This window comes from Dromiciops gliroides, chromosome 2 (assembly GCF_019393635.1).
Source record: "Dromiciops gliroides isolate mDroGli1 chromosome 2, mDroGli1.pri, whole genome shotgun sequence".
NCBI classification, from domain to species: Eukaryota; Metazoa; Chordata; class Mammalia; order Microbiotheria; family Microbiotheriidae; genus Dromiciops; species Dromiciops gliroides.
The window spans coordinates 228,714,430-228,730,797 of record NC_057862.1 but is presented as its reverse complement, the minus strand read 5'-3'; the positions used below and the strand labels follow the sequence as shown (position 1 = coordinate 228,730,797).

Below are 16,368 nucleotides of genomic sequence, written 5' to 3'. Positions count from 1 at the left end.
TAGCTTTAGCCACAGTCTGACACTAGTGGCCATAGAGACTGAAAAAATTACATGAATCAGATTCACTGAGCAAACAATCAAACAAATCTCTTTAATGAGAACCTTATTAATTTGGGTTTTGTGAAAATTTTCAGCAGTTGAGTTAAAGTTTACCTCTCTAAAATTTTCCATAATTCTCTGATAAATTAGATTTCTAGTTCATTTTCAACATTTTAAAAGCTATTTTAAAATCAGTAGAAAGCACCATTTTTTTCTTTTTTAACTTTTTTAAATAGTATTTTTTAAAATTACATATAAAGACAATTTTAACATTCATTTTTTAAATGTTGCATTCCAAATTTTCTCCAGGTTCTGCTCACTTCACTTTGCATCAGTTCATGTAAGTCTTTCCAGGTTTATCAGAAATATGCCTGCTAGTCATTTTTTATAGCACAATAATATTCCATTACATCTGTATACCACAACTTGTACAGCGATTCCGCAATTGATGGGCATCCACAATAAGGGCTGCTAAAAATATTTTTATAAATATTTATGAAAAGTCTAGAGCAATAACTATCTGTATTTGAGAAATAATGCTTTTATCAGAGAAATTAGCTACAAATAATTTTAACATTACTTCATTATCTCTGGTATCTTCAGGCAAAATGTAGTTTCCTTGACCATTTCTCTTAATTAGTTCCATTTTTGCTTTTGCCTTGTTTGAGATCATGATTGCTACTGCTGACTTTTTATAGTTCACTTGAAACATAATAGATTCTGTTCCAGCTCTTAATTTTAATTCTGTGTATGTCTTTCTGTTTCAAGTGTGTTTTTTATAAATAATATATTGTTGAATTCTGGTTTCTAATCCATTCTGCTATCCATTTCCATTTTATGAGTGAGCTCATTCCATTCACATTCAGAGTTATGATTACTGCGTTTTTCCCTCTCTTTTTTTATCCTGTCTGTCCTCAAATGTCTGTTTTGCTTCTTACCATCACCCCTCTTAATCTGCCTTCTCTTTTATCATCCCGCCCATATTTCTAATTCCCTGCCTCCTTTATTTCCCTTTTAAGTCAGATATATTTTTATACCCAACTGACTGTATGTATATATTCTTCCCTCTTAGAACCTATTCCAATTCAATCACTGCCTGCCACCCTTCCTCATTTTCTCTTCCATGTAAAAGCTCTTCCTTGCACATCTCTTTTGTTTAGATTTTGTTTTCCATAAAATTATTTTATTATTTTCCAGTTACATGTAGAGATAGTTTGTAACATTTGTTTTTATAAGATTTCTAGTTTCAATTTTTTTTCTCCCTCCCTCCCTCCTCCCTAAGACAGTAAGCAATCTCATATTGGTTATACATGTACAATCACATTAAACATATTTCTACATTAGTCATGCTGTGCAAGAAGAATCAGAGCAAAAAGGAAAAACCTCAAAAAACAAAAAACAAAAAAAAAAGTCCTTTCAGGTTTCACTGAAATCCACCTGCTCATCATTTCTTACAGCACAATAGTATTCTATTACATTCATATACGACAACTTGTTCAGCCATTCCCCAATTGATGGGCATCCCCTCAATTTCCAATTCCTTGCCACCACAAAAAGAGCAGCTATAAATATTTTTGTACAGCACATCTCTTTTATGTGAAAAAATGTTCCCCATTCTAATGCTCCCTTCTCCCTTCTCCAAGAATATCCCTCTTTCTCATCCCTTTACTTTTTTGGTAAATCATTCCGACATAACCAGCTTATATCTATGTCCTCTACTAGGTAGAATCCTTTTTTAACTGCCCTAATAATGATAAAGTTCTTAAGAGTTAGATATATCATCTTCCCATATAGGAATGGAAATGTTTTCTCTTTACTGAGAAACTTATGATTATTCTTTCATGTTTACCTCTTTATTCTTCTCCTGAGTATTGTGTTTGAATGTCAGATTTTCTATTCAGCTCTAGCCTTTTCATAAGGAATGCTTGAAAGTCCTCTATTTCATTAAATATCCATTTTTTCCCCTGAAGGATTACACTCAATTTTGCTGGGTAGGTTATTCTTGGTTGTAATCCTAGCTCCTTTGCTTTCTGGAATATCATATGGAAGCAACTAAATCTTGTATGATCCTGACTCTGGCTCCATAATATCTGAATTTCTTTTTGGCTGCTTAAAGTAATTTTTCTTTAACCTGGGAGCTCTGGAATATGGCTATAAAATTCCTGGGAGTTTTCAATTTGATATCTCTTTCAGGAGGTGGTAAGTGGATTCTTTCGATTTATATTTTACTCTCTGGATCTAAGATATTGGGGAAGTTTTCCTTTATAATTTTTTGAAATATGATATCTAGGCTCTCTTTTTTATCATGGCTTTCAAGTAGTCCAATAATTCTTAAATTTTCTCTCATCTATTTTCCAGGTCAGTTGTTTTTCCAATGAGAAATTTTACATTTTGTCCTATTTTTTTCATTCTAGCTTCCATTTGGCCAGTTCTACTTTTTAAGGGATTCTTTTCTTCAGTGAATTTTTGTACCTCTTTTATCCGGCTGTTAATGCTCTTTTCATATTTTTTGCATGTTTTTCTCAATTTTTCTTCTGCTATTCTTATTGCTTTCTTTTTTTTTTTTTTTAGTGAGGCAATTGGGGTTAAGTGACTTGCCCAGGGTCACACAGCTAGTAAGTGTTAAGTGTCTGAGGCCGGATTTGAACTCAGGTACTCCTGACTCCAGGGCCAGTGCTCTATCCACTGCGCCATCTAGCTGCCCCTCTTATTGCTTTCTTTAACTCTTCTAGGAATTCTTCTTTGGAATGAGTCTAATTAGCATTTTTCTTTGATGCTTTGTTTGTAGCTATTTTCACAGTTCTATCTACCATCTTGGCCTCACCCCCCCCTCCCTAATTGCATATTATTAACTAATCATTAAAGCAGGTCCCAAAAGTATGAATATGCTACTTACTGAGCTGAGTTTTCTGGGAGAATCTGATAATGCCAGACTTGAATTAGTATACAAAACTAGCATGACTTCCTAGTATCTGATAAAATCTGGAGACACAGGAAACTGCTCAGCAACAAATTTCAAGCACACTTAGAACATATTAGCTATCCAGATAACTGAATAAATAAATAAATATATATATATATATATACACATACATATACACACACACACATATATATACACATATATAATTCATTTGAATATTTAGATAACTGAATATATATAAATTCAAAACAAAAAAAACTGTAAACATGTGATTTCCAAAAAGAAACAATGCCAGAAGATTTCTATCACCATTTCTTTGTAAAGAGTGAATATCTGATAATGAAATTTTCATTCATTCATTCATTCATTGAAGGTTGGAGGACATTACTGAAGTTATTTGGAAAGGATGGAATTCTAGATAAACCAGTGACTACAGCAACATTTGGTCATGGGATGACTTTCTTTCTTCCATTGCTTTTTAAAAAAGATTTCATAAAAATTATGCATTTTGCTATAATGAGAAGTGATAGAATTTAAGGGGGAAAATGTTAGCAAAGGATTTTTTCTGATAAAATATTGAAGTGGAAAATTTTAGTAAAATAATGAATTTATAAAGAAAATTCAGTATTACTTCTACCCACACCATTTTCACCTTTGTCCTAAACTTCTTAGCACTAAGTATGGTACTTCCCTGTACACTAGGAGATTTGACTTTTGCAACAAAAGTAAATTAATCAGCTAAAGGCATATAGAAAAATAAGAATTATGACAGTTTTATTACTGAAGATGATTTTCCAATGATATACTTCCATATCAAGAACCTTATCAAGAACATAATCAAAGGCAAAAGTATAAAAGAGATTCATTTATTAAAGTCAGCCAGGAGGAGGAAAGAAGTTATGGCATGAAAATTTTTTTAGGTATTAACAAAAACAGGAGCAAAAGTATCAGAAGGAATTGGGGAAGGAGTTGTATTATATATTAGTGCTGGGATATGGGGGAAAGATATAATAGATTTAAGGTTAGAACTGAGGATGGAACATCAATTCTAAGCCATATTATGAAGAATGAAGATTCCCTGTCTCTCATGTCCCCTCGTTTTACCTTTTATATCTTGTTTTGAACCCATTCATCTTCAACTGAATGAAAATAAATGTAAGACTTTTGTTCTGACTCTTCTTTCACAACATGACTAATCTAGAAATATGTTTGATGTGATTGTACATATATAGCCTATATCAGATTGCTTTCTGTCTTGGGGAGGAGAGAGGGAAGGGAGGGCAGGAGAAAAATTTGGAACTAGGAATCTTATTTATGAAAACAAATGTTGAAAACTATTTTTACATGTAACTGGAAAATAATAAGATACTTTTATGATAAAAAAAATAAATTGAAACACTAAGTGAATGGAAGCCTTTAGTTCACATAGTAAACTAAGGCACTGCTGTGTAGTTCCAAATGCAGAAAGATCTATTTTACATAACTTTACAGGGATTTTTATTTGAAATTTTTACACCAAGGTTTCATTTTTCAGAGGATTCATTAACTAAGATGTTATGTGGAAAAATGTAAGGATGTAGATTCCTTTCTCATGCATCCTTTTAAGGCTAGGGATAATCCCAATACCAGTAATGTACATATCTATGTTCTACAAAATGCCTCCCCTCCTCCAAAACAGTAGGCCTTCCCCCCACTCACAGAGGGCCCATGACCTATTACTATAGCCCACAAAAGGTCTATATTTGAGATGGTGACCAACTGCAGAGTTACAGTTGGCTAGGGCTAAAAAGACTGAAACTAACATCAACTCTGTACTTTATAAATCCAACCAAATTAAAAGGAACTATGTTACCAGGTAATTGCATATGCATTTGAGCATCTCTTATAAGCATAGATAATAGTAAAAAAAAAAAAAACAAGATCATTACACTAATAAATATAAAATAAAATCCTTAACTCAGAACTTTTAAATAGAGCAAAGCACATCCATTTCATTTAAAAAAAAAAAAAAGGAAAAGGGACCACATGCAAAAATACATATATATTTTTGCAGCTCTTTTTTATAGTGGCAAAAAACTAGAAACTAAGGAGATACTCCAACTGTGAAAAGGCTGAACAAATTATAGTATATAAATGTAAAATGGAATACTACTGTGTATCAAGAAATGATGATTGAATTAAGCAGAAGCAAGTGGGCATTTATAGAATCACAACCGCATTATAAAGACAAATATCTTTGGGGCAGCTAGGTGGCGTACTGGATAGAGCACCGGCCCTGGAGTCAGGAGGACCTGAGTTCAAATCCGACCTCAGACACTTAACACTTACTAGCTATGTGACCCTGGGCAAGTCACTTAACCCCAATTGCCTCACCAAAAAAAAAAAAAAAAAAGACAAATAGCTTTGAAAGACTCAAATCTCAAATCTAAAAGATCAACTCTGACCAACCAGGATTCCAGAAGATAACTGATGAAGCACACCACTCAATTCCTGACTGAGAGGTAAGAAACTAAGGGTACAGAATGAAAAACACACACATGTATATGTGTATATATGTATACATATGTATATAATCATGTGTATATACACATATACATATATACATATTGACACATATATTTATGTGTATATATAAATATTACATATATATATATTTAACATGGACAACGTGGTCTGCTATGATTGAAAAGGAATATTTGTTACAAAGGGGTTTTTTTCCTTTTTTTTTCAATGACTCGAGGGAGGAATAGGAAGATTAGAAAATAAGTTTTTGTTGTGGAAAAAATAAATTTTAAAATGAAAGCCTAATCAGCCAAGGGGAAAAATAGAATTTATGAACTATAAAGAACCTTTGCTGGGGGCAGCTAGATGGCACAGTGGATAGAGCACCAGCCCTGGAGTCAGAAGTACCTGAGTTCAAATCCGGCCTCAGACACTTAACACTTACTAGCTATGTGACCCTGGGAAAGTCACTTAACCCCAATTGCCTCACTGGAAAAAAAAAAAAGAAAAAGAAAGAACCTATGATGCCACTTAGAGTCTGACCCTTATATGACTAAGAATCCCTTAAAGATATGTTGTCATCCAGATGCTATTTGAAGACCTCCAAGGATGCAGGACTAAACTTTCCAAAGTAAACTCTTTCCTCTTTTACATAGAGTTAGTTATTAGGAAGTTTTTCTGTATATTAAGCTAAAATCTGCCTCTGCAACTTTTACTGTTGTCCCTAGTTCTTTTCTTTGGAATCAAAGATAATACATCTAACCCATCTTCAATATGATAGTCCTTCAAATACTGAAAGGACAGCAATCAGGTTTCCTATTTAGTCTTCTCTTTTCCAGGCTAAACATTTTGGGTTCATCCACTACATCTTTGAATGGTAGATTCTCTAGTTTTCTCACTACCCAACCTGCCCTGTTACTGTTAAGGGGACCATCATACTCCCATTCCCCGTCTTGAAATCTAGATGTCATCCTCACCTCTTTATTTTCTCTCACCCTTCACAACCAATCTTTTGTCAAGGCCTGTAGATTTTAGCTTCATAACATCTTTCTAATATGCCATCTTCTGTACCTTGTTACTGCCATCATCCGGGTACAGGCCCTCAGCTTCTCACGCCTGAACTATTGCAATAGCCTGTTAATGGTTCTACCTACTACAAACCTCTCCCTACTCCAGTTCATTCTACCCTTAGGTACAAAGTGATTTTCCTAAAGCACAGGTCCACCCATGTCACCTCTTACTCTATAAACTCTAGTGGTTCCCTATTACTTCTGGGATATAAAATCCTCTTCTTGTCATTTAAATCCCTACATAAACTAGCCTCACTCTCACCTTTCCAGTCTTACATTTTCCCATGTAGTCTTCAATCCATTGACCCTGGCCTCTCCTTGCTGTTTCCTGATCAAGATACTCCATCCAGCTCTGGCCGTTATTGCTAGATAGCCTTCATTCATGGAATAACCTCCCCCTTCATCTCTACTTATTGGCTTCCTTCAAGTCCAGGCTAAAATCTCAACTTCTGCAGGAAAAGTCTTTCCTAATCCCTCTTAATTCCAGTGCCTCTCCTCTGTTGATTAGTAGAAAAGAACAAATTTCTTTCTTCTTAATGAAGCTAGTTTTTAGTGATCACTGCTTCCTTTTCCAATTATTCACAAAAGCAGACAATGTGTTCTCAAGTTTGTCAAGAACAGGAACAAATTTGTACTAGTGAGGAACAGAACTGTATCCATTTTTATAATTCTCACCTTAAATGAAACCGAAAAACAGAAAAAAAAAAATTTCATCTAAATGAAACAATGGCTCATAGGTTCTCCCTGAAGAGGCAAATAAGGGAAGTGGCAGAATTGTTTTTATCTTTCAGCCAAAAGTAACCAAAAACTTCACTTTATGCAATAGTTGGTCATCTTGAAAAACAGTGGTCATTCTAAGTCTTTGTAAAAAAAATAAAGTAATTCCATTATGCACCGAATTATCTTGCAGAGAAAGAGAGAAATTCTACAAAAAAATGGATGACCCTCCAAATCACCATGTACTTTAATACTCAGAAACTTTAAGAAAATGATATAAGGTAGGAATAAGCAGGGACAATGAAAAAATATGGATAAGGGTTAAGAAATGAGAAAGGACAAAGAACTGTTGCTCAGAAGCTTTTTATCTGGAGACCATAATCACTTTCTCCTAGAAAAGATTCATAAGGTACTAGACATGGCAAGCAATGAATAATAACACAAAAAATTAAATTGATGTTTCTACAGGAAACAACCCATTAATAATATGAAATTCATTCCTAAATTGACAGGAAGAGGAAGAGAAAGTAGAACTGAAAAAAAGAAGAGCAGGAGGAGGAGGAAGAGGAGACATTTAACTATGTAAGGTCTATAGACTGCTTTACAAATATGTTCTAATTTTATCCTCACAACATCCCTAAGAGGTAGGTACTATTATTACTCCCATTTTATAGATGAGGAAACTGAGGCAGACAGATGTCAAATGACTTACCCAAAGTCACATAGTCAGTAAGTGTCTGAAACACGATTTGAAGTCAGGTCATGTTAAATCTAGGACTAGTACTCAATCCACTGAAATCCATCAAAATCAGGATCAAAAATTTTGAGCAGGGACATTAGTGACCATCAAGCTCAACTGTCTCATTTTATAGACAAGGAGTCTAAGATTATACAAAGAAATCAAGTAACTTGCCTAGGGTTAACACCTAGTGAGTATCAGAGACAACATTCAGACTAAGATCTTCTTTACTCCACGTGCAACATTCTATTCATTATGCCAGTTAGTGTCCTGCTCATTATGGGTATCTCTTTCCAGCTAGACTCAAACCAGCAACCTAAAGATTACTACAAATAGTAGCCTAAAATCTTTCACTCCACTAGTTGGGCCATTTGTCCATATTCACAATTCTAGAAAGCTCTCTGAGCTCCTGAGGAGGATCAAGAATTGCCCTTCTAGGAGTCTCTGAGTGCCTTGTACCAAAGAGCTTTAAACAAGTCCACATTCCTTCTTCAACACTTTTTAGACAAATCTCCAAAACCCCAGTCCCTAGGGAAAGCACAGACCAGCCACAGCTGGTGGTCTTGGCAATCACTATCACCCCAAAGAACAAAAATTATACAAATTTAACCAATGACAGTTAACAGCATTCATCATCTTCAGGGCTTGATACTTAAGAGACAGACAGAACATTCACATCTGTCTCGAATTCAATAACCCAAATATAAGAGCAAGAGAATTAAAGTACAAAAGGCTTGAACTACTGCTCAAGGCATATGCAGCATATGGATATTGAGAAGCCCAGGACATTCTAGTTGAAATAAAATGCCATTATTATTAAGCACCTACTATGTGCCAGGCATTGTGCTAAGTGATGGGGGTATAAAAGGAGGCAAAAGACAGTTCCTAGCATCAAAGAACTGTCTTTTGGGGGAGACAACATACAAATAAATATATGCAAAGTAAGCTATGTATAGGCTAAATAGGAAACAATTAACATCAGAAAAGCACTAAAAGGAAGAGGGGGTGGGGAAGGTTTCCAGTAAAAGATGGGATTTTAGTTGAGGCTTAAAGAAAGCCAGGGAGGTCAGTAGTTGCAGTGGAGGAGAGAGAGTGTTCTAAGCATAGGCCAGAGGAAATTACCAGAGCCAAGACATAGAGTGTCTTGTTTGTGGAACATTCAGGAAGCCAGTGTCACTGCATTGAAGAGCATGTGTTGGAGAGTAAAGAGTAAGTGACCTGGAAAGGTAGGAGGGGACTAGGTTATCAAGGGCTTTAAATGCCAGGGCATTTTGAATTTGATCCTAGAGGCAATAGGGAGCCCCTGAGGGTAGGGATAACATGATCAGACCTGGGCTTTAGGAAAATCACTTTAGTGGCTAAATGGAGGATGAATTGAAATGGAGAGAAACTTCAGGCAGGCAGATCCACCAGTAGGCTACAGCAATAACACAAATGTAAAGTGATGAGGGCCTGCATTAGAATGATAACAGTGTCAGAGAAAGGGACATTTTAGAGAGATGTTGCAAAGGTAAAATTGACAGGCCGTGGGCAGCTAGATGGAGCAGTGGTTAAAGCACCAGCCCTGGATTCAGGAATACCTGAGTTCAAATCCGGCCTCAGACACTTGACACTTACTAGCTGTGTGACCCTGGGCAAGTCACTTAACCCTCACTGCCTGCAAAAAAAAAAAAAAATTGACAGGCCGTAGCAACAAATTGTATATAAGGGGTGAGAGATAGTGAAGAGTCCAAGATGATTCCTAGGGTATGAGCATTGAGAATTAGCAAGATAGTGTTTCCCTCTACAATAACAGTTTAAGATTGGACTTCCAGTTTTAGATGTCTGAAAAGTAACAGTGTTATTTGCCAGCTCCACGAGGGCATACCTGCATGGGTTCTGAATAACAGACAGTGCTCTTGCATTTTCCCAGTCACTAATGGAGTGAGACAGGGATGTGTGCTTGCCCCCATGCTTTTTTAGCATGACGTTTTCAGCAATGATGTCAGACACCTTCAATGAGGATGAACACAGCACCATGGTCAGCTACCATACTGATGGAAAATTATTTCACTTGAAAAGGCTACAAGCCAAGACTAAAGTAGAGGAACAGTTGATATGCAATTTTTTGTTCACAGATGATTGTGTACTCGATGAAGCTTCTGAGGCTGAGATGCAACAAAGTATGGATCTTCTGCTGCTCGTGCTAATTTGGCCCTGACAATTAACAGCAAGAAAACAGAGTTTCTCCACCAGCCACAACTACACTATCCATATGTGGAACCATCAGTTACAGCAAATGGAGAAATTCTGTGGATAAGTTATCTTAATAAGATAAGTTATCTGTGGATAAGTTCACTTAGCTTGACAGTATATTTTCCAGGGATGTACACATAGATGATGAGGTTGACATATGTGTTGCCGGAGCTAATTCAGTGTTTGGGAGGCTCCAAAATAAAGTGTGAGAGAGGAGAGGACCCTCTAAGTATGCTATTATATCTTCTGCAAAGAGTGATAGTTTTGTTTCCTCATTGCCTATTCTAATTCCTTCAATTTCTTTTTCTTCTCCTTTTGCTACAGCTAACATCTCTAGTACAATTCAAACTATAGTGGGCACCCTTGCTTCACCCCTTACCTTATCAGAAAGGATTCTAGCTTATCCTTACTACAGATAACACTTGCTAATGGGTTTAGATAGATACTACTTATTTTAAGAAAATCTCCATTTATTCTTATGTTCTCTAATGTTTTAATAGGAATGGGTCCAATAAGGCTTATAATTAAAAATTTAACTTTACCTGCTTAGGGCAGGGCCCCTAGGATATTGATCTCACCATTCAAGGTTACATAGTTGGTAGATGATAAGATTGCTACAGGTATAGTTTACCTAAATTTTAAAATATTTCACACTACAGTCAAGTACGATATAGAAATATGTGGACTACATAATATAATTAGATGAATTCAGCATTGATTGAATGATTGGACTCAAAAAGTAGTTGTCATTAGTTCAATGTCAACTTATCATGATGTCCCTTCCCTTTGTAACATTTTGTTCATGATGTACTTATCAAATGTATATATGCTAAAAAAGTTAGAAGGGATAATTAACATACTGGTTGACAGTTGCGACCCCAAAAGATTTCTACACTTGGCTGAATATAGTAAGACAAAATGCATACTTGAGTTTTTAAAAAATCAATTTCCTAAATAAAAGATAGGGCAGACATGAGTAGACAGAAATTTTTCTGAAAAAAAGATCTAGGAGAGTTAATGGGCTGCAAGCTCAATCAATCAGAAGTCTATGATATGGCAGTGAGAAATGCTAATGTAATTTTGGGCTGGATTTCAGGAGCCATCATCTTCCTTATTTGTAGAGGTGAGAGACTATGGATATAGAATATACCTTCAGAATTGGATGATGTATTGGTTAGTTTTGATGAATTGAAAGATTTCTTTCCCTCTTTGTTATGAGGAATGATTTTCTGGGGAGGGGGGAAGGGATAATGAAAAAAGGAAGGTAACATAAAAATAAAATATATTTTTTAACGTTTTTAAGAGAGATGAACCACATCTGAAGAATTTTTAAATTTGTCTTTTGTTTTATCAAAGTTTTTTGTTTTTTACATTATAAAAATTTACAGATTGCCTCCATTCTATGGGTGATGTCTTATAACAAAGTAAAACAATTAAGCAAAACAAACAATACAATGAACTTATCTGAAAGTAAAGGCAACATTCCACATCTGTAGCTTTATTCTATTTTTGTCATAAATTTATTTTGTCTCCTTATCACCCCAATAGGAGAAAAAAGAGAAAATCAAATCAAATCCTTGTTGCAAATATTCCTAGTCAAGCAAAATAGAGTCCTACCTTGGCTGTATACAAAAAATATGTGTCTTACTCTGTTTCTTAAATTTACCACCTCTATATCAGGAGGCAGTAATATGTTTCATCATTAATCTATCTGAATCTTGAATGGTCATTCACAAAGTTCTTATAACTTTCAAAGATGTGAGTCTACAGTGTTGTTATTGTATAAATCATTGTCACTTCTGCTCAGTTTCATTCTTCATCAGTTTATAAAAGTCCTCAAAGTTGTTTGTTTTTCTAATCTAAAAAGAACTGTATAAACTGTTCTTCTAGAATTGCTTAATCCACTCCACATCAGTTAATAAAAGTCTGATCCAACCATTTTGCAGAGCAATTTGGAACTATGGCCAAAGGGCAATCAAACTGTGCATACCCTTTGATCCAGAAATACCACTACTAGGGCTGTAACCCCAAAAGGTCATTATAAAAGGGAAGAGGACCCGTTTGTACAAAAATATTTGTGGCAAAGAATTGGAAATTGAGGGAATGTCCATCAATTGCAGAATGGCTGAACAAGTTGTGGTAAATGAATGTAACATGCTATAAGAAATAATGAACAGGCAGATTTCAGAAAAATTTGGAAAGACTCATGTGAACTGATGTTGAGTGAAGTGAGCAAAACCAGGAAAACATTGTAAGCAGCAACACTGTGTGATGATCAACTATGAGGACTTGACTCTTTTTAGGAATACAATAATCCAAGACAATTCCAAAAGGCTCATAATGGAAAATGCTATCCACATCCAGAGAGAGACATGATAAAGTCTGAATGCAGATTGAAGCATATTATTTTCCCTTTCTTTGTGGGGGTTTTTTGTGTCTTTTTTTTGTTCTGTTTCTTTCACAACATGACTAATGTGGAAATATGTTTTACATGATTGCACATATATAACCTGTATCAGACTGCTTGCTCTCTTGAGGAAGGGAGGAAAATTTGTAACTCAAAATCTTATTTAAAGAAAGAATGTTGAAAATTGTCTTTACATGTAATCGGGGAAAAAAGTACTCTACATTTTAAAAAATATCTTGCCCAAGTCTCTTTGAAATCATCTATTTCCTCATTTCTTAACAGCACAACAGAACTACACCATGCTTATTTACTACAATCTACATTCAGTTCTGAGTACAACATTTTAGGAAGGACGATGATAAGTTGAAGAGAGCGTAGAGGACAAAAAAGATTTTATGAAGGGCCTTGAGTCCATGCCTCATGAGGATTAGTGAAAGATCTAGACCTGAAACATGATTAGAGTAATAGGAGAAAGTTTCAAAGTGGCAAATTTAGGTTTGATGTCAAGACAAAAAAACTTTCTAACAAGATGAGCTATGTTTTTGGTTTTTGGTTTTTGGTGAGGCAACTGGGGTCAAGATAGCAAGAGGAAACAAAGTGGGTGTCCACTGACTGAGGAATGGATGAAAAACCTCTGGTATAGTCATGTAATGGAATACTATTATTCATTAAGAGATTATCAATATGAAGAATTGAAAAAAACATTGAAAGATTTGTATAAACTAATGGGAAGTGAAATAAGGAGAAGTAAAAGAACAATATACACAAGGATCACGAAAAAGGAGTTGAACTCTGAGTAGTGGGAAAACTAATGAAGGTTCTAAAAAAAACATAATAAAACATCTATCCCTCACACTGAGAAGTAGAGGACATGAAGGAAAGAACATTGTCAAGCAATGTCTCTGAATCAGATAATTGTGTTAGATTGTTTTTCTTTGTGAAAACGAAGGTTTTAGGGACAGCTAGGTGGTGCAGTGGATCGAGCACTGGTCCTGGATTCAGGAGTACCTGAGTTCAAATCCAGCCTTAGACACTTAACACTTACTAGCTGTGTGACCCTGGGCAAATCACTTAACCCCAATTGCCTCACTTTAAAAAAAACAAACAAGAGTAATGACAAACAGGATCACAAAGAAAAGGAAGGTTTCATCTGGAATTCAGAGTGGAGGGAATAGCTAGGTATAAAGACAAAAAAAATCATTAAAAAGTATTTTTAACCAAAAAACAAGGAATGTAATTTATTGACAGTACTGTATGTAACATTTCCTCCAGGTTTAGCAGAAGTGTCAGCTATTCAGATTTCATTTTAATAAAAAGGAGTTGAGATGAGGAGTGAAAAGTACTTAAATTCTATGATGGTGAAGTCAAATACAGTCAAACAAAAGGCTCAATACATTGCCAAGCCAATTGTTTTATCAATTTAACAGGAAAAAAAATACACCTATGTGATCTTTCCCATAATCCAGAATCAAATATAACTACATATGTTTTGAAATGCTTATAGGTAAGTAGGAGCTCCAATCAGACTTCCAATTCAAAACTTTATCCTTTATCTCTTGCAAGGCATATACGAAGACTTTAAACTCCAAATAAAAAGAACAAAATCCAGATAATGAATATTACAGTCTGCATGAGGCTTGGAATGATTGTATCTTAAATAGTGTTTTAAGCTACACAATTTATATTCATGTGTTTTCCTTAAGCTTCCCAAAATGAATAATCTAAATGTCAGACTTCTAGTATGTAAACATGGTTTAAAGGAAATATGCTACTAATTTTTGCCTTTTCTTCCATAATGACAGACAGCTGAGTGTAGTGGATACTTTTCACAATGACCCGCCCAGCTCATTACAAGTTGAAAAATCATTTGAGGAAAAGGGAAGTTTGAGAAATGAATCAAACTTTCTTAAAGAACAATAACAACAAAAACAAAAACAAACAAAAACAAGAGTCTTCCAGTGTTTTATGCTCTTAAATAAAAATTTTAAATGGAAATTATATAAGGCAATTAGAAATGGCAACTGAAAAGAAAAAGGAAGCTGGATTATGGCAGTAATAATTACAATTCTTTTACAAAAATTGTGTCCATTTCACCTTCATAAAACTTCCAATTTCAGGATTTATAACCAAGCTACACTCCAAAATGGTATTCAATACATAAGATTTGTGTATCAATGAATATACCTTCAACCATACTCAGAGACTGCGATTTTAGAAGTACTGGTTCTAATTTCTTTGGAAGTTGGAGGGAAAGGATTCAGTAGAGAAATGGACTAACTTACTTAAATGTTTTGTGGATTTCTTTTCTTTTTTTTTTTAAGAAAAGATAATGATCTAGTGAAGCAGTAGAGTACTTTAAAAAATTACTTTCAAAGCCCTTCAAAGTCACATAAATATATAAAGAGATAGGTATATTGCACACTAAATTGCCCTTAATTATGGCCTTCTATTTCTTTATTTCTGATTACCTATCATTCTAACTCCCACTTATTATAAAAACTCCTAAGCCTTTACAAGGAGAAATTGCACAACTTACTCCTGATAATTGTGACACTCCCCATCTTTGACACTTCTTTAACTACTTCTTTGCTACATAATTTGCAAAAGTGAACTATAAAATTACACCAGTAATGTTAGGAGAATAGTTATGTTTAAAGTTTTAATTTTTTTTAATAGGTGTTTGGATTGGTGAGAATATTCCCTTCAAAACTACCTCCAACAGCTAAAATGCCTAGAGGGCTTTGGGTTCAATTTTTCCTTCCTTGACTCAAAGTTCAAGGTTGTCTGAAGCCACTTTTAGGCCATGTTCACAGTAGAATTCTCAAGATGGACCCATATCCCTGGAGTCCTATTCAGTTTACACTATAATTACTTAAATTCACTTGGGCATCTTGGAAGAGAACTCACAGAGGCAGATAGAAAAAAAATGGGAAAAGCACTGTCTGAATGTGTATTGAATTCATCAAATCACAAAAGGAAAGAGGGCATTTAAGCACCTCATGATGTATGCCAAATCACTTACATTTTTTGCTTTCACCCTGTTTGGGAAATTTTTATTAAAAACTTTAAAAAACTATCCCTTCAACAGCTAATGTTGCCTATTTCATGAAAGCTCACACTAGCAAGAATCACCTGTCAATTTAAAAAGTTAGCATTTAATCCCATAAACATAGTTGCAAATGGAATTTGTTTTAACAAATTGAAATAAGTGATCACTTTTTAAAAACAGAGTTCTTGGGGCGGCTAGGTGGCACAGTGGATAAAGCACCGGCCCTGGATTCAGGAGTTCCCGAGTTCAAATTCGGCCTCAGACACTTGACACTTACTAGCTGTGTGACCCTGGGCAAGTCACTTAACCCCATTTCCCTGTAAAAAATTAAAAAAAACAGAGCTCTTGATATAAGTGACCAGGAACTCCAAAGGCTAAGAATATTAAATCTGGATGGAAAGCAATCATGATTGTCATGTCTTTGTGCTAAACTTTTGGGTTCAATTCACTCCAAATAACATAATTGTGAGAAAGGAAAAAAAATGAGCCTAAAAAAGATTTGAAATAAATTATTTTACAAGAGGAAAAAATATATGAGTCACATATATTAAACAATAAATCTTCTTTTAAATACTTTAAAAATAGCATTAAAATATTTAAGGAGGGTTATTATCTGACACTGTTGGCCCATCAGTCAGGCTACAAATACCGTGTGTGTGTGTGTGTGTGTGTGTGTGTGTGTGTGTG

General features: G+C 34.8%; 1 protein-coding gene across 1 annotated transcript in view; it reads right to left on the bottom strand.

The window, feature by feature from the left end:
* Positions 1 to 16,368, bottom strand: part of CEP128 (centrosomal protein 128) — a 235,161-nt gene that overhangs the window by 64,793 nt on the left and 154,000 nt on the right. The window lies entirely within an intron of this gene.